The sequence below is a fragment of the Ursus maritimus genome, unplaced genomic scaffold (assembly GCF_017311325.1).
Source record: "Ursus maritimus isolate PB19 unplaced genomic scaffold, ASM1731132v1 scaffold_36, whole genome shotgun sequence".
Classification (NCBI taxonomy): domain Eukaryota; kingdom Metazoa; phylum Chordata; class Mammalia; order Carnivora; family Ursidae; genus Ursus; species Ursus maritimus.
The window spans coordinates 16,232,196-16,259,999 of NW_024426230.1; the positions used below are offsets into that span (position 1 = coordinate 16,232,196).

The 27,804-nt window shown below is 35.3% G+C and overlaps 1 long non-coding RNA gene across 1 annotated transcript in view; it reads left to right on the forward strand.

The window, feature by feature from the left end:
- Positions 1 to 27,804, forward strand: part of LOC103665755 — a 46,169-nt gene that overhangs the window by 5,427 nt on the left and 12,938 nt on the right. Inside the window, exons 2-4 of the long non-coding RNA XR_569372.2 lie at positions 12,270 to 12,375; positions 20,720 to 21,000; positions 21,843 to 22,087. This is a non-coding gene — a long non-coding RNA (uncharacterized LOC103665755). The remainder of the gene's footprint in view (positions 1 to 12,269; positions 12,376 to 20,719; positions 21,001 to 21,842; positions 22,088 to 27,804) is intronic.

Here is a 27,804-nt window from a genome sequence, read left to right on the forward strand (position 1 = left end):
CAATGCATTTGTATGACCTAGAAATCAGGTAAGAAAACAGCAATCTCTATGACTATTCTGTAAACAGTGATAGGTCACTGATGATAGTCTAATCTGAGTGGTAAGAAAGGAAGATACATTTTGTTACATTTTTCATTGAAACCTGCCTTTTTTTCCTTTAGCCAATATCCTTGATGTGAGTTAATCTGAGCAAATTGGTGAACAATTTTTCCGAAATAGGTAAAGAACACTATTTGAAGATTATAAAGAATTTACTGTGTAGAATTGAAATCGCAAGTTATTACTCAAAGGAAGCTCTGAGTATCAAGTCTCAATGATTTATTCTCTCTATATATTTATAATTTCAAATCAGATTCAGTATTCTCAAAGAAGGGCATTATAAATAAAATAGTCAATCTCAAAAACAATTTATGATGATGAATAAATATTCAAGCTTAATTTATTTTGATGGATTTGATATAGCTGAAACAGAGGGAAATTAATTTCATGTTGCACTTTTATTCTAGAAATTATTTGTTCTTTATACTTGGATATCAGGTAAAGACCAACCACCAGGTCTCTGTTGCAGCTGCAACTGCAGCTGCTGCTTTAATAAGCTCAGAAAACACCATTTCCTCACCTTTTCTCTTTGCTCTGTTGAGTCTTAGATCCTAGTGCTTTGCCATGTGTGTAATGTTGAAAAACCCATGAGCCTAATTGACCTCCAAATTCCTACTGTATGAAAATAATCTACTTCTTTGTGGTTTTGATTTGCATTTCTCTAATTAGAGATGTTGAACAACCTTTTCATGTACCTGTTGCCTGTTTGTACCTCTTCTTTAGAGAAATGTCTATTCAAATCCGTTGCCCACTTTTTAATCAGTTTTTTTTTTTTTTTTTTTTTGCGCTTGAGTTGCAGGAGTTCCTACAGTTAACAACATGGTGTCATGAACTTAAAAACTTAAGAGGATAAATCTCATGCTAAATATTCTTAACACAAACACACACACACACACACACACAGGAAAGAACAGCAAGGGGACTTTTAGAGGTGGTGGATATGTTTATTATCCAGAGATATGTTGGTAAGAATAGAGTGACATATTAATGAAATAATCAGTTATATTCAGTAGCTTTATTGAGATTTGGGGAATTTTAATTTAAGATACATATTTTACCATATAGAAAATGAGCACTGTTTTATTATTATTTTTAACTTAACCACAGATGCAACTTTTCTATCACTGGTTGCTAAGCAAACAAATGATCCCAACTTTGTGGTATCTATCTGTGTCACTTCGACAATGTCTATGAAAACATGGAAATGTATAAACATGACATTTGTATTTCAGAAAATTTTTTCACGCTGAATGTGAATAGAAAAAAAGATGAATAAATTCACGGTATTGACTTAACATTTATATGACTAGGAAATGAGCATAACATTTTTCTTTCCTTCAGGCACAAAGTTGATATTCCCTCATGGCATTATTCTCTAGTCTTACAAAAGTTCTTGTGTGTGGCAAGAAGTCCTTTTCCTACTTGACTTTGCAGATTAATTGAACTATAGGTGTACAAATGCATTCATGAATTTTATTTCCATCTTTTTTCAACTCTACATGCATATGCATATATATATCACACTGAATTAAAACATGTTAATATTATTTTATATTTTTCATTAATATGTTTTATGTGACATACAGGCAATCTAAAAAACTTCATAATCAGCAAGAAATAGGAGAATCCAACCTATACATTAATGATGGGTTTCTGAAAAAACATAAGCTAAATTTGAGCCTTATTTAGATAGAGTCCACAAGTAATTTTTAAAAATCTGTAATATCTTGAATAACTAAGAGATTTAATGCAAATTAAATGTCCCACAAAAATTCTCCTTGAGATTGTAAGTGTATTGTGTAATGGATTGACTATGTTTGTAGAGTTTGGTGAAGTTTCTTCGTAACTGTGCTTCTTCACTTGGGCAAGTAATTTAAGATTCATATTATCTTTGTGGAAAGCAAACAGTACAAAAAAAATTTTTTTTTAAAGAAAGGATTACTGGGATAAGCCAGTGATGGGTATTAAGGAGAGCACATATTGCATGGTGCACTGGGTGTTACATGCAAATAATGAATCATGGAACATTACATCAAAACCTAAGGATATACTGTATGGTGACTAACATAACATAATAAAAAATTATTATAAAAAAAGAAAAAAGAAACAGCAAATAAATAAATAAAATAAAAAAGAGAGAATCAGCATAACACCAACAACAAAAACTAACAATAGTAACAAAAGCCTTTAGAGATTTGTGGGAGTACTAGTCAGGGTTATCCAGAGAAGCAGAACCAATAGGATATGTATACAGACACATATATAAAGAGATGTATTATAAAGAATTGGCTTATTTAATTATGTATGGCTTAGGTAAATATGGAGGCTGTCAAGTCTAAAGATCTGTAATTGGCATATTGAAGACCCTAGAGATCAGATGGTGTAACTCCAGTCTGAAGACTGGCAGTCTTGAGACCAAGGAAGAGCTGTTGTTTCAGTTTGAGTCTGAAGGCAAAAAAAAAAAAAAAAAAAATGTTGCCCTAGCTAGACGGCAGTCAGGCATGAGGAATTCCCTTATACTCGAGGGATTGTCAGACTTTTTGCTTTATTCAGGCCTTCAACTGACTGAATAAGGCCCACACATTATGGATGGAAACCCACTTTGATCAGTCTATCAGTTTAAATGTTAATTTCATCCAGACATTTCACAGTAATACCCAGAATACTGTTTGATCAAATATTAGGACAACCCAGTAAGGTTGATACATAAAATTATCACAGTAGAGTTAATTAGAAATTATGTAGTTGTAAGGCCTTTCACAGTGTTTAACATATAGTAAATACTAAGAAGATGGCACATATTAATAATAGTAGTAATTAGTTGTAAAATTGCAACAATTCATTAAACATAGACCTTGCAATAGGTATGGGGTAGTGAGCATTGTATATTCTTTTTAGAATGGTTATGATTGAAATTAGTATGATAGTCTCAGTTCTGCTTATATCACAGAGATCAAGGGCCAAAGCCATCCTACTTAATTCTCTAGGACTTTTCATTTCCAAGTAGATTCAAACAAAGCCACTCTGGGTCTTAGGGTATTATACTACAACTTTCTCATAGTTGATGTATGATCCCAGACATGTGCTAGGGACCCAACTGTTACATGTGGTCTCCAAATAACTAGTAAAGCCTGGACCACTGAGTAATAATTTATGGCATGACCTAAATTCAGGAGCTCATAGAGAGATGCTAAAAGAGTCCTTCCAAAGCAAATCTCTTTGCCAAGGCAGAGTGCCCAGTGTAAATTGATGCTGGTTGTATAATGTTGGAGGAGAATGAAATGACAAGCTTACCTTGGCATATTTTTATGGAAGTATATGGTTTTTGTTTTTCTCATCCTGAGGTTGGTCTTATTGGAGTTTGGCAGGAGATAACTGTTGACTTGGCTACTATGACTCCCAGCTGGAGTCTTTATATGCAAGATACAGGTTTATTTTCTTTAAGTGACTTCAAGAATTCAAACAGCCATAGCTAATTTGTGGAAAGTAGAGCAAGGTATGGTGAATCGATCCCATCTCATGAAATTGTAACAAAGTCAGTGATTATATTATGATGTGTGTTCTATTGTGCCTGGCCAAAAAAAAAGTATGTGGGTACAAAACCAGAATTCAGAATATAGAATTCATGTAATTACACACATGTGAAATTTGACGGTTTAGATTTAGCATTTTTCTACTCCTGAAAGAAATACCCACACAAATGTAGTATGTAATAAAATATACTTTTAATAGGTATAATGCAAAAACAGAACTTTTTACATAACGTATATTTATGTGACACAAATATGTAGCGGTCTTGTGAATAACATCAGTTTGTGAAGTCAAATTGATTTTGCATCTGAAAATATCAGATCACACCCTAGAATATCTGAGGTATTTGCTGAAAATTACAGAAAAATCTCTGGAACTATTTTTTTAGCACATTCTGTTCCTCGCTGTAATCATCACCTAACTCTAATAAACTTCTTACTATAAGCAGATGCACTTATAAACTATACTCCCAAGAGATTCATCTCCTCTAAACTTTGATTTATAAATGCTGACGTAAATTACCTTGAGCTATCAGTCTCAGCATTTACATGAAATCTCCTCTCAGCTATAGGCCAGAGATTTGCATCCTGAAAGAAGTCTATGATCTCTAAGCAGAGGATGATTTTGGAGAAGATGCTTCCAGAGTAAGCTGACATCACAATGACACACGCAACTGAAAGATCCAGGATGTCTAGGAATATTTTGATTAGAAACCTATGACTTTGAGAAATGGATTGCTCTGCTCATTCTAAGCCAGCAAAGCAAAACTTATTACATGGGCCTGCGTGAAAACCCGAGGGAAATTTGATTTATGCTTATTTATAAATATGTGAATATTCTTGTCACTATTTCCAACCTTCTGTTTTCTAGTGCTATTAATAAAGCCCACTTCTCTTCTTTTCCTACTTTATCTTTAACCCTCCTTTTCTTGAGGTATACTCAAGTAGCCTAGAGTGAACACTCTTTCTGAAAAAACCATGCTAAGGAGTCAGTAACTCCAAGTACTTCATCTATTGGCTGTTTAAAATTCCTTCTTAAATTAATTTATTGTTGAAACAGGCACTTCAAAATCCACTTAAGAAATCATATCTGGATCTCAGATGATCCCCCTTTGGGAAGTCAAGGATTATTCCTCAGAATAATCCCAACATTGTTTTAGCCCACCAGAATCAAGGAAATACACAGATTTCCCTGGGGGGGGGGATCGTAAGAAGGAAATTATCCTATAATAAGCTTTAAAGTGAAAAATTGCTCACACAGGCAAATGTCTCTCAGGAGAACTGAAGCATGATGCTGGTAATGATTGGAATTCAGAGGAGTGTCTTACTCTTTTGATCAACCTTAGAAAAATCATAACCATCTTGATAAAAAGACATTATGTTAAATTTTACTATTTTTAACTATATCACATTTGAAAACAATTAAACATATTCCTAGGTAGTGTCTCTGTCAGAGCCTAAAATTATTATGTAAAAATAATGGCTTTATTTGCCACATAAATAGTACACATATTATTTGAAGTACCTTTACTGGTTCATTTACTCTTCATTGAAGTATTGGTGTGTTTATAGCTTCAACAGGAATTAGTTTTCCTTTGTACCTGGATATAATTTTTTTTAAGTTTGTGGAGAATGTCACAACCATGAATATATTCCTTTTATTGAATATGACAAGCTACTACTATGGAATAGGATCAGTCCTTCATATGTGGTCATATATGTACCTAAAATGTCCCACCAGAGCCAGAATTTTTGTCCAGTATTTACTCTGTGGCTTAATTTGCTCCCAGTTCTAGTAACGTGACTCACATGAATAGATACGTGAGAAAAGCCTGAGAGGAAGCATTGGATGCTTAATCTCTGTCCTCTAAACACAGAAGGTAATAGGGTAGTAAAACATTATTATTTCTGGGAAAATAGAAGTAATCAAAAATACAACTCTGATTTCTTATTTTAGGAATTTTCCTGACAAAAGTTAATTCTCTTACCTTAGCTCGTGCACACCACTTGTGTTAGAACCAGACCAGGAGGTTTACGTATGTTAAACAATGCTTTTGTACTTATAAAGAGAGAGGGGAGTGGGGAGGAAAACAAACAAACAAACAAAAAAACAAGGCAAATAAATTCAAGCATACAAAATACAAAATTCCAGGTGCAAAGACTAAATGAAATATCCACCATAGAAATTGAATCACAGTGGGATTTTGTGGAATGAACTACTATTACACATAGCACCATGGTTAAATATTAAAAACATTTTATTGACTAAAAAATCTAGCCGCAAAAGTATACGTACTGACAATTCCATTTGTATGAATGGAAAAAACTCACCTACAATGATAAAAATAGTAAGTTCCACGGGCATGTAGGAACTTACTGAGATGAAGAAAATGTGCCATATCTTTATGGGAGTTTTGGTTGCAAGGATTTAAACATTTGTTTCAACTCATGGAGTGGTACAGTTAAGATATGTATACATGTTAGTATGTGGATTTTTCCTTAAAAAATATTAACACTAATAGTTGAGAAGGAAACCGGGCTTTGTATTTTTTATTCCTTTGAAGGAGCATGCAATAATGAAATACAGTTTTAGGAGACAGGATGCTTAATTTTGATTCTTGGCTCAATCCTTTTCATTGTGAAATAATGGGAAAATTACTGACCCTTCCTAAGACTTATTTCCCTATATTGCAAAGTAGGAATATGCTTGGTACCAATGATGGAGTGTTGTGAGAATTAAATGCAACAATATGTCTGAAGCACTTGGTAGACTGTGATCATTGTTTAAATTTTCATTCCATGTACTCACAGAACACATATTCTGTACCTACAAAACTGATACTGCTCTGAAATTTTCCTTTGTTTTCTTCTCCCAAACTTCTTATTTCGTTGACCTGAAAAGGGAAAAGGCAGTTGATCTGACAACTTAATTCGAATTTTCTTCCTTATTTTGAGAAGAGACTGCCACTCACGGAAAGATATGGGCACAGTAAACAAAGAGACAAAATAATTGCTGAGCACAAGAGCCTAACCTGTGCTACTTTGTAATGATCAGCTCTTCCTTCCCTTAGCTGTAATCACTTACAGAGAGAAGTTGTGGGAAGATAGTTACTCTTATCCTGTAACATGTAATCAGATAGTTTAGTTGTGCATATTGTCAAGTGCTATAACATTGACCTCTTTCTCTTCAACAGAGCCTGTTGCCTTCCTTTGCTATCTTGCCTCACCTTTCAGTCTCCCCACCAGCAGCATTGCAAGGAAATTCTTTCTGGACTCCCTTTTGTCTGTCCACACCCTTCTGTTTCTTCAAGGTCACGAGCAAACTCCATTTGCTCCATAAGTTTCTCTCTGGGTATTGTAGCTAACTTCAATATTTCCTTTTTGAACTTTGTTTGAAATTACAATATAACACCTCACTGTATTTTTTTATTTATTTCAAGAGTCATCTCTTCCCACCTTCAAATCATAAGCACGCAAAGAATAGAGACACCAAAAGCAGCACATTCTTTAGAAATAAACACAAAGATACGCTTTTAGATTATGAAATGGACCTGAAAGAATATCTGGTTAAGCTACTTGGCTTTTTAGACAAAGAAGGTAAGGTCTTGGAAAGCCTGAGGGACCTGTAAAAAGTTCTCAAAAAAGCAGAACATTATTTGCTTGAATGAAGAGAACTTGGCATCATGGTTGCAAATCTTTTTTTTTTTTTTTAAGATTTTATTTATTTATTTGACAGAGACAGAGACAGCCAGCGAGAGAGGGAACACAAGCAGGGGGAGTGGGAGAGGAAGAAGCAGGCTTATAGTGGAAGAGCCTGATGTGGGGCTCGATCCCATAACGCCGGAATCACGCCCTGAGCCGAAGGCAGATGCTTAACTGCTGTGCCACCCAGGCGCCCCCATGGTTGCAAATCTTAATCTGCCACATGTTCAGCTTGTCATCGTGGGCAAGTTTATTCAAGTTGCTTCCCCATCTGTAAAATTTTGTCACCTTTTTCTCTGATAAAATTTGATCTTATAAAAGGAATATTTTGGAGAGGTTTTTTTTTCAAGTATAACGAACATTCAGTGCTATATTAGCTTCAGGTGCACAATATAATGATTCAGCAATTCTGTACATTTTTCAGTGCTCATTATGAGAAGTGTAGTCTTAATCCCCTTTATCTGTTTCACCCACCCCCCACTCACCTCCGCTCTGGCAACTACCAGTTTATTCTCTGTTTTTCATTCTGTTTTTTGTTTGTCTTTTTTTTTCTTTGTTCATTTGTTCGGTTTCTTAACATAAGTGAAATTATATGGTATTTGTTTTTCTCTGAGTGACTTATTTCATAAGTGAAATTACACCCTCTAGGTCTGTTGTTGCAAATGGCAAGATTTCATTCTTTTTTATGGTGAGTAATATTCCATTATATATATAGATAAAGATATAGATATAGATATAGATATAGATATAGATATAGATATAGATATAGATCACATCTTTACCCATTCATCTATCAGTGGACGCTTGGGTTGCTTCCATATCTTCGCTATTGTAAATAATGCTGCAGTAAACAGAGGGGTGCATATATCTTTTTGAATTAGTGTTTTCATTTTCTTTGGGTAAATATCAACTTATGGAATTACTAGATCATATGACAATTTTGTTTTTAATTTCTTGTGGAATCTCTGTACTATTTTCCACAGTAGCTGCACTAATTTTCATTTCCATCAGCAGTACATGAAGCTCTTTTTTCCCCCGCATCCTCGCCAGCACTTGTTATTTCTTGTGTTTTTGTTTTAGCCATTCTGAATGGTGTAAAGCAATATCTCATTGTAGTTTTGTTTTGCGTTTCCCTGATGATTAATGATGTTTAGCATCTTTTCATGCGTCTGTTGGCAATCTGTGTCTTCTTTGGAATAATGTCTATTCAAGTTCTCTGCCCATTTTTTAATTGGATTGTTTGGTTGGCTTGGTGGTAAGTTGTATAAGTTCTTTATATATTTTGGACATTAACCCCATATCAGATATATCATTTGAAAATATCTTCTTCCATTCAGTAGGTTTCATTTTTGTTTTGTTGATATTTTCCCTTACTATGCAAAAGTTTTTTATTTTGGTATAGTTCCAATGGTTTAATTTTGCTTCTGTTTCCCTTGCCAGAAGAGACATATCTAGAAAAGTGTTTCTATGTCAAAGAAATTACTGCCTATATTTTCTTCTAGGAATTGTATGGGTTCAGGTCTCATATTTAGGTATATAATCCATTTTGAGTTTATTTTTTTTGTTTGGTGTAAGAAAGTGGTTCCAGTTTCATCCTTTAGATTCCCTCACACTATTTGTTGAAGATACTGTCTTTTTCCCACTGTATATTCTTGCCTCCTTTGTTGTAGGTTAATTGATTATAATCATATAGGTTTATTTCTCAACTCTCTATTCTGTTCCATTGATTTGTGTGTCTATTTTCTGTGCCAGTGCTATACTGTTTGGATCACTACCGCTTTGTAATATAACTTGAAGTCTGGGATTATGGTACTTCCAGTTTTGTTTTTTCTTTTTCAGTGGCTACGTGGGGTCTTTTTTCATTCCATACAAATTCTAGGATTGTTTGTTCCAGCTCTGTGAAAAATGTTGTTGGCATTTTGATAGGGATTGTATTGAATCTGTGGATGGCTTTGGATAGTATGGCCATTTTAACAATATTAGTTCTTCCAATCTATGGAATGGAATGTCTTTTCATCTGTTTGTATCATCTTCAACTTCTTTCATCAGTGCTTTATAGTTGTCAGAGTACAGATCTTCCACCTCCTTGGTTGAGTTTATTCCTAGATATTTTATTCTCTTTGGTGCAGTTGTAAATGGGATTATTTCTTAAATTCTCTTTCTGCTACTTCATTGTTCGTGTATAGAAATACAACTGAAAAGATGGATCTTAAATGAGCATTTGCTAATTTACTATTTTGCATTCTATTTATTCATTAAATCGAGGAAGTTCTAAGAAAATCAAGGAAGTTATGTACTATCTTATTTATGCTAATATTTTTCTCCATAATCACATATCAATCTGCTTATTTTGATATTTTTCCATAATGAATGCCATTATTTAATATAGAAATGATAGCAGAAATTTATCCATTGTCATATCTAATTAAACCATAATATGAGACCAATCTTAATTAAAATTTATGTAAAATTTATATATAAGTGTGTGTGTGTATGAAGCCAATATTTTGTAAAGCATATATATATATATATATATATATATATTTAGAGAGAGAGAGAGAAAATGAGGCCTAAGAATTATTTTTAAATAATTGGTCATACAACCTATATCCTTATTACTAAATTCTAAGTCAATTTTGTTACTGAAAGAGATAATAAAATTCATGCAATAGGTGTCAGCGTTAGTACATAAGATTGAGGACATTAGAAGCACATGTGAATTTGCAAAAGAGTACAATTTTTATATTTCTAATTACTTGATATTTTGCCTTTTAAGATAAAGCCTTGTTTCTCATCCACACAAAAGCATTTCAGAAGATTAATTAGGGCTTCATTAATAAATAATTAAGCATTTTATCTCTACATTGCCTGAAAGCAATTGTAAATTACATCTTACCCATGTTGCTGATTCGATGTCCAGCAAACAGACTTGCCTGTGGCAGTTTTGTAATTCCAGCTCATGATATATTAGCCGTACTTTGCTTGCCTTCCAATTCCTCTTAGTTGTTGATAATGCAAATCAAGCCACATGAGTGATAACCTGTCAGGAGACACTGCTTTGCAAAGCCATACTCACACTAATACTAACCATTCAGAATTGTTATATGGAACAGTTCCCTCCATAATTAAGAAGACAAACATGGCAAAGAATATGCTGCTTCATCAAGTTTTGCATGTGAATCATCCCCAAAGTGAACTTTTAAAAAAGAGCCCCATGAGTTCCATCAGGAATGAGTAAAAATAAAACATCATGGTGTGTTAACATAGCTAAGTCAGCAAATAAATATCAGATATGAAAAATAAATTTGATATTTAATTATGCATACTGTAAAGTTTATAAGCCAAACTCTACTTGGAAATAATGAAGTATGCATGATTTTACTAGGACAAAATGTGAGTTTATCACCTGACTCCATTACATTGAATTTTAGACATGCTGTTTTCTTGAAGATGACTTTCTCTCTGAGATAACCCAGGCGTGGCATCAACTCACTGACAGCTTGTCTCATTTTTCACTGAACTACTAGCACCTAGACTAGATCCTCATACATACAAAGCATTCAGTAAAAATTGTATTTTAGTAAAATAGCTATAGAAAAATTATTAGATCTTAAAAGCAAATTTATTTAAGCCTTATCATTTAATCTAAGTCACTCATTTCTGTTCAGAAAAACTAGTTATGTCCTGGAGAGGTCCCTTAAGTAGCGAAGAGGAACACAAAGCAGAGCTCTGCCCCTGGAAGAACTGATGATGGAAAGAGAAGACGGAATGTGTGGTAGTTTAAACTGTAAAAGACTGCTGACCTCAAAGAGACAACATAGAGAAATAACACATGCCACACTTTGGTTGAAGCCACTGACTGCAAAGACTAAGTGCAGATCCTACTTCGGAGCCTTTTGAGAGTAGAAAATGAGTCTGCAACTCAGCATGGTCTCCTACTACTTGCTTCCTGAGTATATTGTATAAGACAGGCTCTGAATAAAATTTTGTTTCATTAACTCAACAGTGGATGAAAGGAAGCTTAAAGAAGGGTAGAAATCCTTAACACCTTAGTAATGGAAAAATTTTCACATTGGAACATACATAATTTTTATAGAGGTCATAGTTCATAATAACACCTTACTATTTCCTCAAATGGAAATCATATTGAAGTTTATACGTTTGCCATACATTAAAGTCAATTACTAGTTTATATTGTTCTGCATTACTGTCCTAGAATCATTTTACATCTGTCTCTTGGCAGGTGTATTCACAAAAGTAGATCAAGACACAAATAATAAACTGATCAATATTTTATTCTTTTCTTTAAGGCCTTTTATTTTACCATGCGGGGTTTCAGTACATTAAGCTGGTGCTTTATAATGTGAAACAATTTTGATGATATGCAAATAAGGGACCATTAAAAACAAATGACATGTTTTTGGCAAAGCGTTTGATTGTTTAAATTATCTTTCTGTAACTGAAAATATTCAACATTCATGCATTAAAAGAGTTTGCATTAAACAATAGCTACAAAGTCGAGATGTAGACTCCAGCTTCTCAAAGTGGAAACAGAAGTTAGGTTCTGTAGAGGGCAGATTTCAAAGGACAAAGCTAAACACTCATTAAAAGTTTAAATAGATATGTTGTACCTACTTGGCTGCTTACATAAGTATGAGTGTCTGAGACAGAAAATGAATGTCCCAGGCGGAAGTAAATCAATCTCAAGGGAATTATAATGTAAAGTGGCATAATGATGGGCACACAATGCTCTCTCCACAGCTGTTCTTTCACTTACAACACGAAAGGCAGCACAAGACAGAAGGGAAAGACTGACGAATTGATTGGTTCTGCTGTTTCCTTAGTGTTAATGTGCCATGTCACTTTCTGAGGTTCTTAGATAAGATCCAGTTGCTCCTTAGGCCTTGTTAGTTACCTTTCAGATTTCCTTTGTTACAGGATTTGTTCCCGTGAATCTAAGAGACCTTGTCTTGGCACTTGGACAGAAAGGATTGGACTGTTTAACCAGAACTAATGAATATCTTCCATTTCCTTCACGAGAAAGGTAATAAATGTTATGCTGTTTCCTGGATCGCATATGTAAGTGACAGCAAGAAACACCCTTGGAATAGTAATAGTAAAATCGCCTTTGTTAACTCCAAAGCATAACAATAGAAATGTGTAGCAATATAATCTGAATCTCTTCTATTTCGTTGTTCTCAGACAAAATACACTGAGAAAGCACTTATGAATTCTGTATAATTCTCATTTTATAATGAAATAAGGGATTTATTCATTTTTTTAGGTTTAATCACAACTGACCAAATGATTCAGACTTTACATTAGACAGTGGCTATCACATAGCACACAACATGCTCATAGAGAAAATGTTGATAGTTACTAACAAAAAAAGATCACTGGTATTCTCTAGCCACTAATGACACATATCAGAGTATGAGGGTGTTTGCACATTATTTTCGTTTGTTGTTTTCTCTTTCTGATTATGTGATTTATCATTGCCATGTTTATGGTTCCTTTCTGTGCAATAAATACGCCTCAAACCATTACTGGCAAACATTCTAATAGTAATGCAACAAAGCAGATTGAAATTTCCATCTTTTGACCATCGATACAAGATTTGTAAGTGTAATAGATTACTTGAGATACCAGTAGATGCTAAAATTAATATCATTTATTCATATATTACTCTAACTTATAGCATATTCCTATATTAAAATCTATTATATTTAAATAAGCTCTTCTGAAATTTTCAGTAATATTCTTCTTCCTGTGGAAATATATCTCTTTACTTGAATGTAATTCTCTACCAAATTTCAAGATTAATATAATTTTATAAAAGTTCCTCTTTGTAAGACAAAAATTTTAGCTTACTTTATTTAATATGGAACCACACCTCCCACACTTACTGATTTGCATTAAAATAAGCTAGGGTTTTAGATGCAGAGTACTACTTTTCAATTCATAGATTTTGTATAATATGTCCTTTTTGCATGACTGGTTTAAATGATTTCAATCATTTTGTATTCCACATTTCTTATTCTTATATTGTAATCTTCGTTTTCTTTATGATTTAGTTAGAGGATATTTTCTTCCGAACTTATGCGTGCTTTAAAACATCTTGTTTTTTGCTTTTCCTTATGTCAATATTAAAATTATTTCATCCTGCATTTTAGAAGAAGGAACACACCACAGCACAGCAGTTCTGCTCTAAGGCCTGAGGTCCCAGCTGTAATTCCTGTGTCAATCACTTCATACGATCTAGCCTTAGATAATAATTGTAATTCCCCTGTGCGTCAATTTTCTCACTTTTTAAAGAGAGATAACACTAGTTCTTACGGACAGGGATTTTGCTGTGGATAAACTGTGTCCGACACGTAGTGAACCCACAATAAATCATTATCATTGCTAACTCCATTACTTAACACCATGCTGACTTCTGGCATTTATTGCTGAAGAGAAAACCGAAATCCAAGGCAAGTCTGAATGTCATTACATAATGGGTAATGTTTCCCCCCAATTGGATGCATGCAACTTTAATTTATAATTTTAAAAGACAATTATGTTTTATGTTTGGGATTCTTGTTTCATTGATTTTATCTTGAATATGTGGAATTGTTTTGAACTAATTTCTCAGGTTATCTTTCAACTGAGAAAATAGCTTCACCTGGTGTTTTGTAATTAAGAGGTAAATGACACTTGTTCCCGTTCTCTCTTTACTTGCTTATTAATTTATTCTCCTCTCAGAGCTACAGTTACAGCCAGAAGTTAGGTGTATGTGGAAGGTTCTATCCAATTCCCTGTGATAAATGCAGTTGTGCTTTATTGAGGTAGAATTCCTCGTCCAAATTCCTCTGACACAGGGTAGAGTAAAAAGGTCTTGATTCTGTCATCATATACTGTTACTCAAGTGGTTTTTAATTTTAGGAAGCAATTGGAACCCTAGCCCAACCCTGCTCCCACTTTCTGTCCAATTATTTCCATGAATGTGTAGCCTGTGACACCATGTAGAAAAAAAGGAGGGTGATTCCTCAGGAAACAGTATCCCACACTCAAGAGGAAGAACTCAGGTTTCTCATCGATACAATACTTGCATTTATGAACCAGGTGCTGAGAAAATGATTCCAGAATCACGCCCGTTTTCAAATTGTAGTAAGACTACAACATGAGACAGAACCTCTTAAAAAGTTTTTTAGTATAAAATACAGTACTGTTACCAGGCACGATGTTGTACATCAGATTTCTAGAACTTATTTATCTTGTATAACTGAAATTCTGTACATGTTAATTAGTGATTCCCCATCTCTTCCCCACTCCGGGCCCGTAGAAACTACCATCGTATTTTCCCTTTCCATGAGTTTATCTCGTATGCTTCATATAAGTAGAATCATGCAGTATCTGTGCCTTTGTGACTGGCTTGTTTCACTTAGCATAATGTCCTCCAAGTTCATCCATGCTGTCACAAAGGACAGGGTTTCCTTCTTTTTTATGCTTAAGTAATATTCCATGGTATGTCTATATCCCTTTTTTTTTTAATCCATTCATCCATTGATGGATATTTAGGTTGTTTCTATATCCTGGCTGTTGTGAGTCACACTGCAATGCATATTGGAATGCTAATATCTCTTTGAAATCCTGACTTCAATTTTTTTGAATAAATACCCAGAAGGGGAATTGCTGGATCCTATGGTAGTTCTATTTTTAATTTTTTGAGAAACCTCTGCACTGCTTTCCATAGTGACTGCACCATTTTGGATTCCTACCAAGAGTGCACAAGGATTCCAGTTTCTCCACATCTTTGCCAGCTCTTCCTGACGTTTGTTTGTTTGTTTTGATAATAGCCATCCTAAAAGATGTGAAGTGGTATCTGATTGTGGTTTTGATTTGTATTTCCCTGATGGTTAACGATATTGAGTCATTTGTGTATCTTCTTTGGAGAAATGTGTATTCAAGTCTTTAGCCCATTTTTAAATTGGATTATTCATTTTTATTTGCTACTCAGTTGTAGAAGTTCCTTGCATATTTTGGAAATTAACCCTTTATTGGATATAAGGTTTGCAAACATTTTCTCCCATTCTGTACATTATCTTCTCACTCTGTTGATTGCTTTCTTTGCTGCAGAGAAGCAAGGAACATATTCTGAAGGTTAAGGCATATTTAGTGTGACTTTCCTGAGTAATACTAAATAGCATTTTAAAAAATTTCGGTATTTTATTTTTTAATGTAACTTGTGATACATATATCTGGTAGTTTGTGAAATAATATCCCCCAATATTCTCCATATTAAGTGCTAAATGTCAAAAAATTAAAAAAATAAAATTATGGAATAATTCAACAGGCATTTCTTAAGTAAATTTGAGGAAATATCAAAAATGAAAGCAAAAATAAAATAGATAAAAATGTAGAGAGAAGCAAAGACCATGGATTACTTCAAGAGGGGCAGCTTCCCATTTTCCTGACCATTGCTTTATTTACATATTAAGATAAAAAAAACAACTTTATCTTCCACCATGAAAAAGTCTACCATTTATAATTGAGGTTTTCTTCACTCTAAAACATAGCTTCAAATCTGAAATGTGATTCTTCGCTCCATAACTTTATTTTTAACACCCCAGTTTCTTTTTTTGTTTGCTTTTGGTTTTGTTTTTGCGCTTTTCCTAAAACACTCTACATTGTTCACGGATGCAATATATGCTCTTATTCACTGAGATTTTGGAACTGTCTTCACCTGGCATGGTTTCTTTTTCCTCCAAGTTCTTTTATGTATTTGTTTTGATTTAGTATTTCTTCTTAGACACTTTCTTCAGATATCTGGTTATTCTTGGCTGTGTACTTATAAATGAAGGGAACACTAGACACTGAAGGGAATCTCTGTGCCTGTGTGCACAGCCATCGCCTCTGGCTTTATAGGAGGAATAAGGTGGGCTATTTCATCTGAGAATTCCCTATCAATATCTACAATATGTTTCTCTTGAGTGTTCAGATTTCATGAAGTTTCTTTCAATCTCTAGCTCTGAGGGAATAAACCTTGCTGCCAGTATACTGAGAGTTAAGTTTGGAACTTGTTTCACAATTCCAGTTTTCGCTAGAATATTTAAAATCAGCCAGGTCTGAATTTTCTAAATATCACATGCTTTTGTTTTATTCTCTCCAGGGAATAATTCTCCAGTCTTCTTGTGGCTGTGTTAAATGGGTAATTGCTTCATAGAAGCTTTCAGCTGTGTATCACATTTAATACCCTCCTTAAACCCTATTTCCAGAGGCACCTATTGCCAGATAATCCTGAGGTTTTTGATGTTTTTTTATTTTAAGTCGTGCTGCTTTTCACCTTCTCCCACTGAAAACTTAGGGTTGCCAGATACGATACGGGACTGTCTGTTATATATGAATATACTTTTATTCTAAAAGAAGTGTTCATTGTTTTTCTGAGATGCAGATTTAACTAGATACCATGTATTTGCATTTGCTAAATATTGCCATCCTATTTAAAATATGACCTCCTCGGGTTTGCTCAATCAGCTACTACCTACTATTTATTTTACAGTTGCCAAAATTTGTAGCTATCATTACACTCCTGTTCTCTTTGTACTTGTGTGTTTACACCTTAAAAATCTGTTTGCTATCATTTTAGTGTGGCTTGAAGAAGAAGCAGATCTTTTCTTGTTCTGTCCGCTATCTTAATCAAAAGCAGTTGTTTTCAATGTAAATCTCAAGATGCCTTCTTCATTACCAAAAGAGAAGCTTGAATCCTCTTGATTTAACCATGCTTAGAAATATATTAGCCACCTGATATATACATTAATTCTCGTTTAAAGTGATGTCATCAGTAGGATTGCAATGTCACCAAGTCCAATAGAAACAAATTTTATAAGCTGTGAATGTGAATTTTTGGACATGGAAGCTGAGACATGCATTTTATATTTATTACTGTCACTTAAAGAAATAGTCTCATAAAATAGGAAAGATGAAAATATAAATCTCCTCAGGAGTTTTTGTTAATTCATTGATCTGATTGACAGTTTTAGCAGAGTGCTATGTGAGTTTGGGCATAAGACGATTATTCGTGGATTCATTATATAAAGTTCATGCCAAGTTTAATCTACAATCCAGTCCATAAAATGATTTATAAGAGAAATATTTGAAAGTTTTCTGGGACTGGATAAGATCTTAAAGACCATTTTTCCTCTGTCTTCTGATGGGTCATTATATAACTCTTGTCTCCTTCACAAGTTCCAACTTTTTGACTTAGTAAAGCATATGCATTTTTAAGTAAAGTCTTAAAAATAACACAGTGTACAACATACCAGTTGGGATGCCTCCTCTGAATTCTAAGAATAATTTAAGTTTAAAGTAACCTGATTTTATATAAAACCTTAATCCCTTAATTTCTTACCATTAACACTCATTCTCTCCTCTTCAAACGCAGTTTGAATTTAGGCATAAAGTATTCATTTAGAAGTGATATAATGCACAGAAGTTTTTATTTTCCATCCTGGGACATCTTTAGTGAATTTTGATGGTTGAGGAAAGCTAACCATAGATTAACAGTGTCCACCAGTTTTGTGAAATTTTTGTCAGAACCATTTCTATTACTCTAAAATCATCTTGGATACTGGTTTGTTTGTTTGTTTTTTTAAGATTTTATTTATTTATTTGAGAGAGAGAGACAGAGAGCATGAGCAGAGGGGAGGAGGCAGAGGGAGAAGGAGAAGCCGACTCCCCGCTGAGCAGGAAGCCTGACGTGGGGCTAGATCCCAGGACACTGGGATCATGACCTGAGCCAAAGGCAGATGCTTAATTGATTGAGTCACCCAGGTTCCCTTCATCTTGGATACTGTCATGAGAAGTTGCCATTTCCTTCATTTCCTTTAGGGAACTCTCTGGAATATTGTTTATATTCCAAAGTCCTTTTTTTATTTTTATTTATTTTTATTTATTTTTATTTATTTTTATTTATTTATTTTTTTTTAGAGAGCGAGCGTGAGAGGGGGTGGGGGCAGGGGAGAGGAAGATAGAGAATCCTAAGCAGGCTCCATGTTGAGAGCAGACCCTGATGCGGGGTTCCATCTCAGAACCCTGAGATCATGACCTGAGCCAAAACCAAGAGTTGGATGCTTAACCTACTGAGCCACCCAGGAGCCCCTATTATAAAATCCTTTAGCTTTTAGTCTTAAGGACGGCATTTGACTTCTATTACATGGACTTTTTATATGTAGTCCTGTGTGTCTGTGTGTGTGTGTGTGTGTGTGTGTGTGTGTGTGTGTGTGTGTGTGTAATACAGGGATCCCTGGTGTGTTTGTTTCTCATTTCGACAGTTAACATTATTGCACTCTGACAATTGGGTCTGTGTTACCATCTGTCACTCGGGGAATGTGTCTGTCAATTAGCACTTCTACAGCACTGTCGACCCACCAAACTTACCAGGAAAATAGCTTGAAAGCTACTGTCAAGAGGAAATTGAACTAGGTATCGAGTTCTTTGGAAGTACATTTATTTCACAGCATCTGCGTGTCAAGTAGTGAAGAATGCCCTTTCTAACTAGGTGAGAAAGTGAAATTTGTCTTTTTAGAGAAACTTCCATAAAGTAGGATATGCTCTTCCAGCAATACCAATCGATCTATAACATGTTTTCAAATTTATTCATTTATTTATATACAATTTTGAAGTATGTTCGAAAAAAACGCATCATAATTTTTTTAAACAACCCTATATTTACGAAATAGCTAGTACCTTTATTTTGGAAATGACTTAATGGAAATCTCTGATATTTCACTCATCCCACTATAATCTAACCCATAATATCTTAAGGTTAAACTATTAAGGGTGAATATCTTTTCCAAAAAAACATTTCCTTGTATAATGACTAGATGTTTTTCCAAAGTTCATTTTAGAAGATTATCCATAGACTCTGGTCAATAACAACCTACTTATGAAGGATAGATTTCTAAAACAAACACACTGGAGTCACTGTGAAGGTCTAAGTGAAAAAGATTTCTCAGTTGCCCTTTGTTCTGCTTGTTCAAATGCGTCCTATAATTATACATTTTAGAACCTGAAAATAAAATTTCTTTAGTCCGAGAGTCTCATCAACAAGCTTTGTTATTTATGTTTCCAGCACTAAATAGAATAAATGAATTTACATACAACTGTGTGTGTGTGTGTGTGTGTGTGTGTGTGTGTGTGTGGTGTGTGCACACATTAACACATGCATATATCTTCACAGTTTCACGCTAAAGGGACTCTATTGTTCTCTTAAAGTAATTTAATCTGCTTTTATAATTTTCTATTTTTTCTAACCTGACCTACTGCAGGGGAGTACACATACATGTGTATGCATACAGGGGAGTACACATACATGTACATGCATACAGGGGAGTACACATACATGTGTATGCATACAGGGGAGTACACATACATGTGTATGCATACACACACATATATTCAGACACGACCTTTTATGTAACTCTGGGTATATGTATATGTACATAAATGCATGTATTCATCTGTAGAATAGGTTAGAAAAAATAGAAAATTACAAAAATAGATTAAATTACTTTTTTTTTTTTTTAAGATTTTATTTATTTATTTGACAGAGATAGAGACAGCCAGTAAGAGAGGGAACACAAGCAGGGGAAGTGGGAGAGGAAGAAGCAGGCTCACAGCAGAGGAGCCTGATGTGGGGCTCGATCCCATAACGCCAGGATCACGCCCTGAGCCGAAGGCAGACGCCCAACCGCTGTGCCACCCAGGCGCCCAGATTAAATTACTTTAAAAGGACAACAGAGCCCATTTAGCGTGACAACTGTATGTACACTTGTTAATATGCAGTGGTTTTGGAGTCAAACAATGGCTCAGATCCACCATGTTGGCAGTGCAATAGCAAACTTTTTTTTTATATCTCTCAGCTTTAGGTCCCTGATCTATAAAATGAGAATGGGAACATTTTCATGAGTATTCAATAAGGTAATAAATTGAATGTGCCCACCTAGAAAATGGTACATGGTAAGAACTCAGTTAATGTTAGCTAAAAATTGGTAAAAATTGTTTTACACATCTCAGGTACCTCTAAAGGCATAATTATATTGTCAGACAGTAAAAAAAAAAAATTCATAATAATAACATTGAGTCATCTGAGTCATACATATCCTTAGATTTTATAATGAGAAAAGAAAATTATAAAATTTTCTTATAAAATAATAAATAAAATAATAAGAAAAGAAAAGAAAATCCATTCTTCTCTTGTTAGATAGTGAAACTAAACCCCTTAAAATCCTTGATGAAGAAAAATGTAATTATTTTCAATTTCCTATGTTAATTGAGTTACAGGAAAGCATAATAAGTTCTTGAAAACACTTCACATCATATGTAATATTTCTGTCGTTGTTGTCTAGCTTCCAAGTTATTTCAATTATTGGTATCAGCCCTTCAAATCACTAGGATGGTGTGTTTCAGCATAGCTCCTAGAAAACTAACTCTGCATGCCACAAATTGATCATCATCGTCACATACCTAGAAAAACTGTGCTTGTAACCATGAAAGACCATACTTACGCTGGTGTTCAAGGGATGTCTTTGAGGAATATGAAATTTTTGATAAGCCGCAACTTGGAGCCTTCCCAAATCTGACACCATTGCCACCAACTGAAGTGTTTTTCACATGAAAACCTACTGAGGTCAGTAAAACTTTTCGCCAGTTATATTTGATGTCGTTTGCTGAGAATGTTTCCTTCAAACATTTGGAAGTAGATTGTATTTCTGTAAGGTGTATATTTTAGAGGGCTCATTTTTATCTAACTTCCAGCTTTATCCTCTGTGGGACTTCTTTACATGTCTGCTCTATTTTTATTATCAAGGAAAATATTTATGCTTTTCAATGCAAGGTAAAATAAGGAAATATTTCAGTAAAACACAAAAGAGGAATTGTTGCCTTTTGTGTCAGTTTGAGATTCTCCCCAATATTATAAAACACAGCAGTATTAACTCAGAAGGCTTCTCTGTGATTTTTCCAGTACATCAGTCTCCACACTCTGATTTTGCCCATTAGTAAAGTGATTTTATTTGTTTGTTTATTTATTTATTTATTTTGAGAGAGAGAGAGAGAGGACGTGCATGCACATGTGCGAGCAGGTGGAAGGTGGGGTGAGGGGCAGAGGAAGAGAGAGAGAGAATCTTAAGCAGGCTCTACATCCACCCACTCAGGGCTTGATCTCACAACCCTGAGATCATGACCTGAGCTGAAATCAAAATGTTTAACCACTGAGCCACCCAGGTGCCCCAATTAGTACAGCAATTTTTAAAAAAACATACCTGGATTTGAATGTCAAACGAAAGTTTTCAATATCCATTATGACATTTGGTAGGATGGTGCTAATTGTTTGCTTCATCAGACAGAATTGCATTTTATACATAAGAATTATTTAGCTGCTACAATTTTTTTGGTTTTTTTCCCCTTTTCTTCTTACTCTTAATCTCTCTCTCTCTCAATCTCTCTCGCTCTCTGTCTTCCTTCCATAAGGGAAAAATGCAAACCTGAAGAGCCAAGAGTAGATGAAGTGAAAGATAATAAATAAGAGCAAGAGAATGTTGGAGGGACATCAGCAAGATGGCAAATTAGGTGGTTCTTGACGGCAGTGCCTGTCACAGAAAAAGCAACTTACAATTATGCAGAGACGAGACAACTTTGCAAAGATGTTAGAAACTGGGGATGAAGCTGATGAACCCCCTCAGACCATAAAAATGGAGAAAGCCTACATTAAGAAGGTAAGAAGAGTTGTTTCACTTTGACTTCATTGTTCCTCTCCCAAGCTGGTGAAGCGCTCCATTGGGGGGGGGGGGGGGTGCCCAGGCCTGTAGTTTCTTCAGTGGGAACATGCGAACCTAAAGTGGACATTCAAATTCCCCAGCATTTGGGGATGGTTTTGGGTAGGCACACGTAGGTATTGCCTCATGTGATTCACCTGGGGAATCAGCTAGAGACTGAGAAGGGTGGGGTGCTCACAGCAAAGAGCATGTGGATCTTTGCAGACTGAACTTCTCTTAGTGATGAAACCCAAATAGACCCCAGCCAGTGGTTCTGCCCATCTGCAGAGCAAAACTGGGGCACCATCCACCCTGGGAGCTCTGTTGGCAGTTCTGCCCAGTTTGGGTCCTCAGCCACTGAGCCATCATGACTGATCAGATGATTTTTTGGCCTTTTCTGGACAGGGAGCCAAGGCAGTTTCCCCACCCAACTGTTGAACATAGCATCTGGCCCCACCTAATTTGGAAGTCTGGATAATAATTCCAGGCAACCTTGGAGCTCAATCTATGTTACCGCGGGGCCACAAAGCCCAGCTACAGCCCAAACTGGTAGTTGAGCTCAGCCAACAGCCCCACGCAATTGCTAAGCACAGCCTGCAGCTTTGCCAGGAAGAAAGCCAGTGACCCCAACTGACCTTGGAGGAGAGCGTCTAACCCTGTCCAAATGTGGGGTACAGCTGATGGCCCCACTCAAGCAGGGTGCCAGGCCAGCAACCTTGCACATCAGGGGAGCACAGCTAGCAGACTGCCCATTAGCAAATCATCAACTATAGCCATGTCCCACTTTGGGGCACAGCCGGTTCACCTTCCTGATCACAGCAGGGCCTAAGGCTCTGTATAATTGCAGCACCCAATAACCTAGAAGAAATGGATAAGTTCCTAAAAATATACAGACTACTTAGACTGAGTCATGAAGAAATAGAAATTTGAACAGACCACTAGTCTGCAAGGAGATTGCATGAGTAATCGAAAAGCTCCCAACACAGAAAAGCCCAGGACCAGATGGTTTCACTGGTGAATTCTACTAAACATTTAAGAAAGAATTCATGCCAATCCTTCTTGAATTCATCCAAAAAAATTAAAGAGAAAAGAACACTTCCAAACATATTTTATGAAGCCATAATTACCCTATACCAAAACCAGATAAGGACACTATAAGAAAAGGAAATTACAAACTTATATCCCTGATGAATACGATGCAAAACTCTCAAAATTCTAGCAAACCAAATCCAAAAGCACATTAAAAGGATCCTACACCATGATCATATGGGATGCAGAGATGATTCAACATATACAAATATATCAATACATGTGATACACTGCCTTAATAGAATGAAAAATAAAAATCATGCGATGGTCTCAATAGATGCAGAAAAAGCATTGACAAAATTCAATCCTTTCATGGTAAAAAACATCAACAAATTAGGCATAGACATGATGTATGTTGACATAATAGAAACCATAAATGAAAAGCTCACAGCTAACATCATATTTAACAAGTGAAAGATTGAATGCTTTTTTTCTAAGATCAGGAACAGAACAAGGGTACACACTCGTGTTACTCCTATTCAATGTAGTACTGGCAGTTTTAGCCAGAGAAATCAGGAAAAATAAAGAAAGCATACAAATCAGAAAGGAAGAAGTAAAATTGTTTCTGTTTGCATTTTTATACACTAACAATGAACTGTCTGAAAAAGAGAAAATCCCAAGGTCTTACCATTTTTTATAGTGAGCCACCAAACAAGCCAGTCAACGTTTACTGGAAACAAGCTGTCCCATGAGATTCATGCTGTATTTACCTTGACTTATTTATTTAACTATATGAACAGTTACAGAAACTAGTCAGTATCAGGGAATAGAACAGACTTGCAGTTTGGCATTCATCAAAAATGTGCAGGAATTTTCAGGGCCCCTGCTGGACTGCTTCACTTAGTAATTTCGTTTTGTTTGTCTGGTTATATTTTTCTTTTAATCTCAGATGCACAGAATTGAGGAAAACATATGTTCACTTTAGACCCAGTATTTTAGCTGAACTCTCATACTATAGCCCTAGGCTTTGGTTGATTATATTGGATTCTTTACTTAATAATTTCATTTTGAAATAATGATAATTCTTCTCGTCTAAACCTGAACAATAATTTTTTATTAAATTCACCGTAATCATTAAAATATTTATGATGATCACAGGCATGACTGTCCTATTCCTGACTGTTATTGAGAAAATTCTTCATAGATCTCTCATTTCTGCATGTCATACAAAATGAGACACTAACTTCCTTTGTCCTGTACTCTAATTTCAAGCATGTCTATATAGCAAATAGCCCTAAAAGATAAAGATAGTGTCTTCAACTGGAACAAAGAGCAGTCATTCTCATTGTCCAAAGTAATAAACAATGTCTCAATGTGGAGCAAAATGTAGACATGGTTACCACCCATTATAATGGCTCCTAGTTTCCTAAGCTCAGGGTTCTTCTAAATGTAACCAGTCACATGTACAAGTATCCATTGGTTCTGGGGCAAGTTGAACAGACAAAAATAAGTGGATGCTTATATTACTTATTGTACTGTGAAAAAAAATGAAGACCTTTCTGTTAGACTCAGAAATTATGTGCTCTATCAGCAGTCAGGAAATAGTGGCAGATTAACTTGTAACATCTCCCTTAGAGCAAAATCTCAGACCATTCATACTTACAATTTTGCCAATCAGAACGGGATTCTGTGAGAGCTACGACTTTATGGAAGAGAAAGGACAAGGTTCCTGTGTGTTAGATTCAGTGATGTAAAAAGATTCCCAGAGATCCAGCAATTTTATGAGGCAGATGAATGCCACCTAAAGATGGTGTACCATGCTAAAGGCATTGTCAGCCTGTGACCCCGAATTGATGTAGGTCACTTGGAAGGACAAAAATTGTAAACATTTTTTCCAGGGGTACCGCGTGTACTTCAGGAACTCCACCTCTTGTGTGAGGGCCCAGCGTTAATTTTTAATGTGCCACCCTGCCCTAAACATAATGACTTCTACTATGAAAGTATCGCAGAAGACATTCAAGTGTACAAGGAAATTCCACTAAAGATCACGTAGTTTTCAGATGTCAGCAGAAATATCTCCAAAATAAAGATACCCTTGTTTGCTTAGGGGAGCTTTCCAGAGCAATGGAATATTACTCAGCCACAAAGAAGAATGAAATCTTGCCATTGGCAACAGCATGGGTGGATCTAGATTGTATAATGCGTAAATGAAATAAGTCAGTCAGAGAAGCCAAATACCATCTGATTCTAATCATGTGTGGAATTTAAGAAAGAAACAATAAGCAACAAGAAAAAAGATACCAACAAAACCAGATTCTTAACCATAAAGAACAAACTGCTGGCTACCAGGGGGAGGTGATAAGGGGATGGGTGAAATAGGTGAAGGGGATGAAGAGTACACTTATCATGATGAGCACTGAGTAACATATAGAATTATTGAATCACTATATTATATACTTCAAACTAATATAACACTTTATGTTAATTATATTGGAATTAAAATAAAAAAATAATAAAAAGTATAAATAGATAGATAGATAGATAGATAGATAGATAGATAGATATTTTTTTTTAAAGACTCATTATCCCTACAATGGGATGATCCAGTGAGAAAAGCTGAAATGATCAATGAAACCACTTCAGCTATACGTAGCATTTAGGTCAGTCTCTGCATTACTGACCAAGGTTGCTATGGATGACAAAATTGTCCTAGACTTCCAACTTTTGGGAAAGGCACTGTTTGTGCAATAGCTAATGCAATCAGTGCATTGGGGCAGAAGGAAAGACCAGTTTAAAAAGGTAAGGAGGAATACCCCGATGGTTTTCTTCAGCTGCTTTGGGTCCAGAACCTGGGGATAAGTTTGAGCTCAGTACTGCAGTTTAGTGTGTTCTTGCTGCTTGGAGTCCTGTTAATAGTAGTCTTAATTAAATGCTCTATGAAGCAAATTGAATAGATTTGATACCAGTCTCTGTTTGGTTAATCAGAGTAGCCACCAGGGTGGAGTACTTATGGGAAAATTAACCTGAGGCCAAGATGGTTTATGACTAAGGGGTACCTGCTGTTGGAAGGCAATTCTTCATGGATATCTCATGTGTCTGCATATCTCATGAAAGGAATCATGACTGCCTTTAGTCAGGACTATTGCTAAAGGATGTTTATAATGTAAATAGCCTTGTAAGTTGGGAGGGGTGATTCTCTAGGTAGGAAAGGGTGACTGTGCTTACATAGAACCTTGAAATGTAGAGATAATGGTTTTTCTCCAAAGTAAAGGGCAGGCATTCTTATTGTCCAGCATGATAAAGATAACATCTCATGTTGAAGCAAAGGAGAAGCATGTTTACTAAGTATTATAATAGACTTGGGTTCCTAAGTTCAGGGTTCTTTTCCTATAACATAGTCCACTGCATGGAGAAGACTCCATCTAGGGCCATTTAGTTGCCTCTATGGAATTTGGGGATAAGGGGAACTGACAAAATATGCTAATGCTCAGAGTGCTTGCTGTACTGTGATTAATACAGTCCTTTGTCTTGAATCTTAAGAGTTCCATTTCTTCCATCAACTTCGGTGAAACTGGCAGGTACATTGTAGGTTTCTGTACTTTTCTATATTTGATAAGATATTTTTCTGTTATAAAATGTTTTGTGATAGATACTTTTTTCAAATGAAATAATTTTATTTCTATTTTTAGTTTAATGAAACAGAATTCATCAAATGCTTTTTCCACATTCCTTGACAATTTTCTAAGTTCATTGGTGAAGTGATTTTCATAAACACATTTCTGATATTAAATCACTCTTATATTCCCAGGAAAAAAACCCAATTTGATCACAGTACATTACTCTGTAACTGCATCGTTGACATCATTTGGTTAATATCATTTAGGAGTTCTGCTTCTATTTTCTCATGCAAAATTTGCATTATCCAAGTTTTGGCTCCCCAGCTGACAGAGGGATGGCTCTTCTGGTGGGAAGGGCCTGTGGAGCTTGACTATCCTTTCAAAATTGTAAACCAAATGTGATATTCCATTCTTGGGGGAACTACAGAAAGAAGTACCACTATCAATTATTTGAAAGGTACAGAAATGGGACTCCTGGCATTTCTTTATTTCTCTCACTTGATTAACTTTTGAATGTGTGAAGATTATATAATTTAAACTTGGATTTGCTGTTAAAGATACTACCTCATATCTGGGGAAAAAAAAATCACTTCCTGGAATTTGGTATGTAGCTATTTTTCCTGGTAAATATTTTCCTTCTATATCTCTTGTATTTGTCAGGGTTCTCCAAGGAAACAGAACCAATAGAATAGAATAGAATATATGAATATAAATATAGTTATTTAGATAGATGTGTATTATAAGGAATTGGCTCAATTGATTATGGAGGCTGAGAAGTCACTTGATCTGCAGTTGGGAAGCTCCAATCTGGGTACAAAGACCTGAGAACCAGGAAAACTGATGGTGTAAGTTACAGTTTGAGGGCAGGAGACTGATTTTGCTTCTCAAGCAGTCAGAAAGGGAGTGAATTCTTCCTTCCTCCATCTTTTTATTTTATTCGAGCTCTCAAGGGATTGAATTATGGGACCCACACTGGGGAAGGCAGTTTCTTTCACTCACTCTACCCATTCAAATGCTAATCTCATCGAGAAA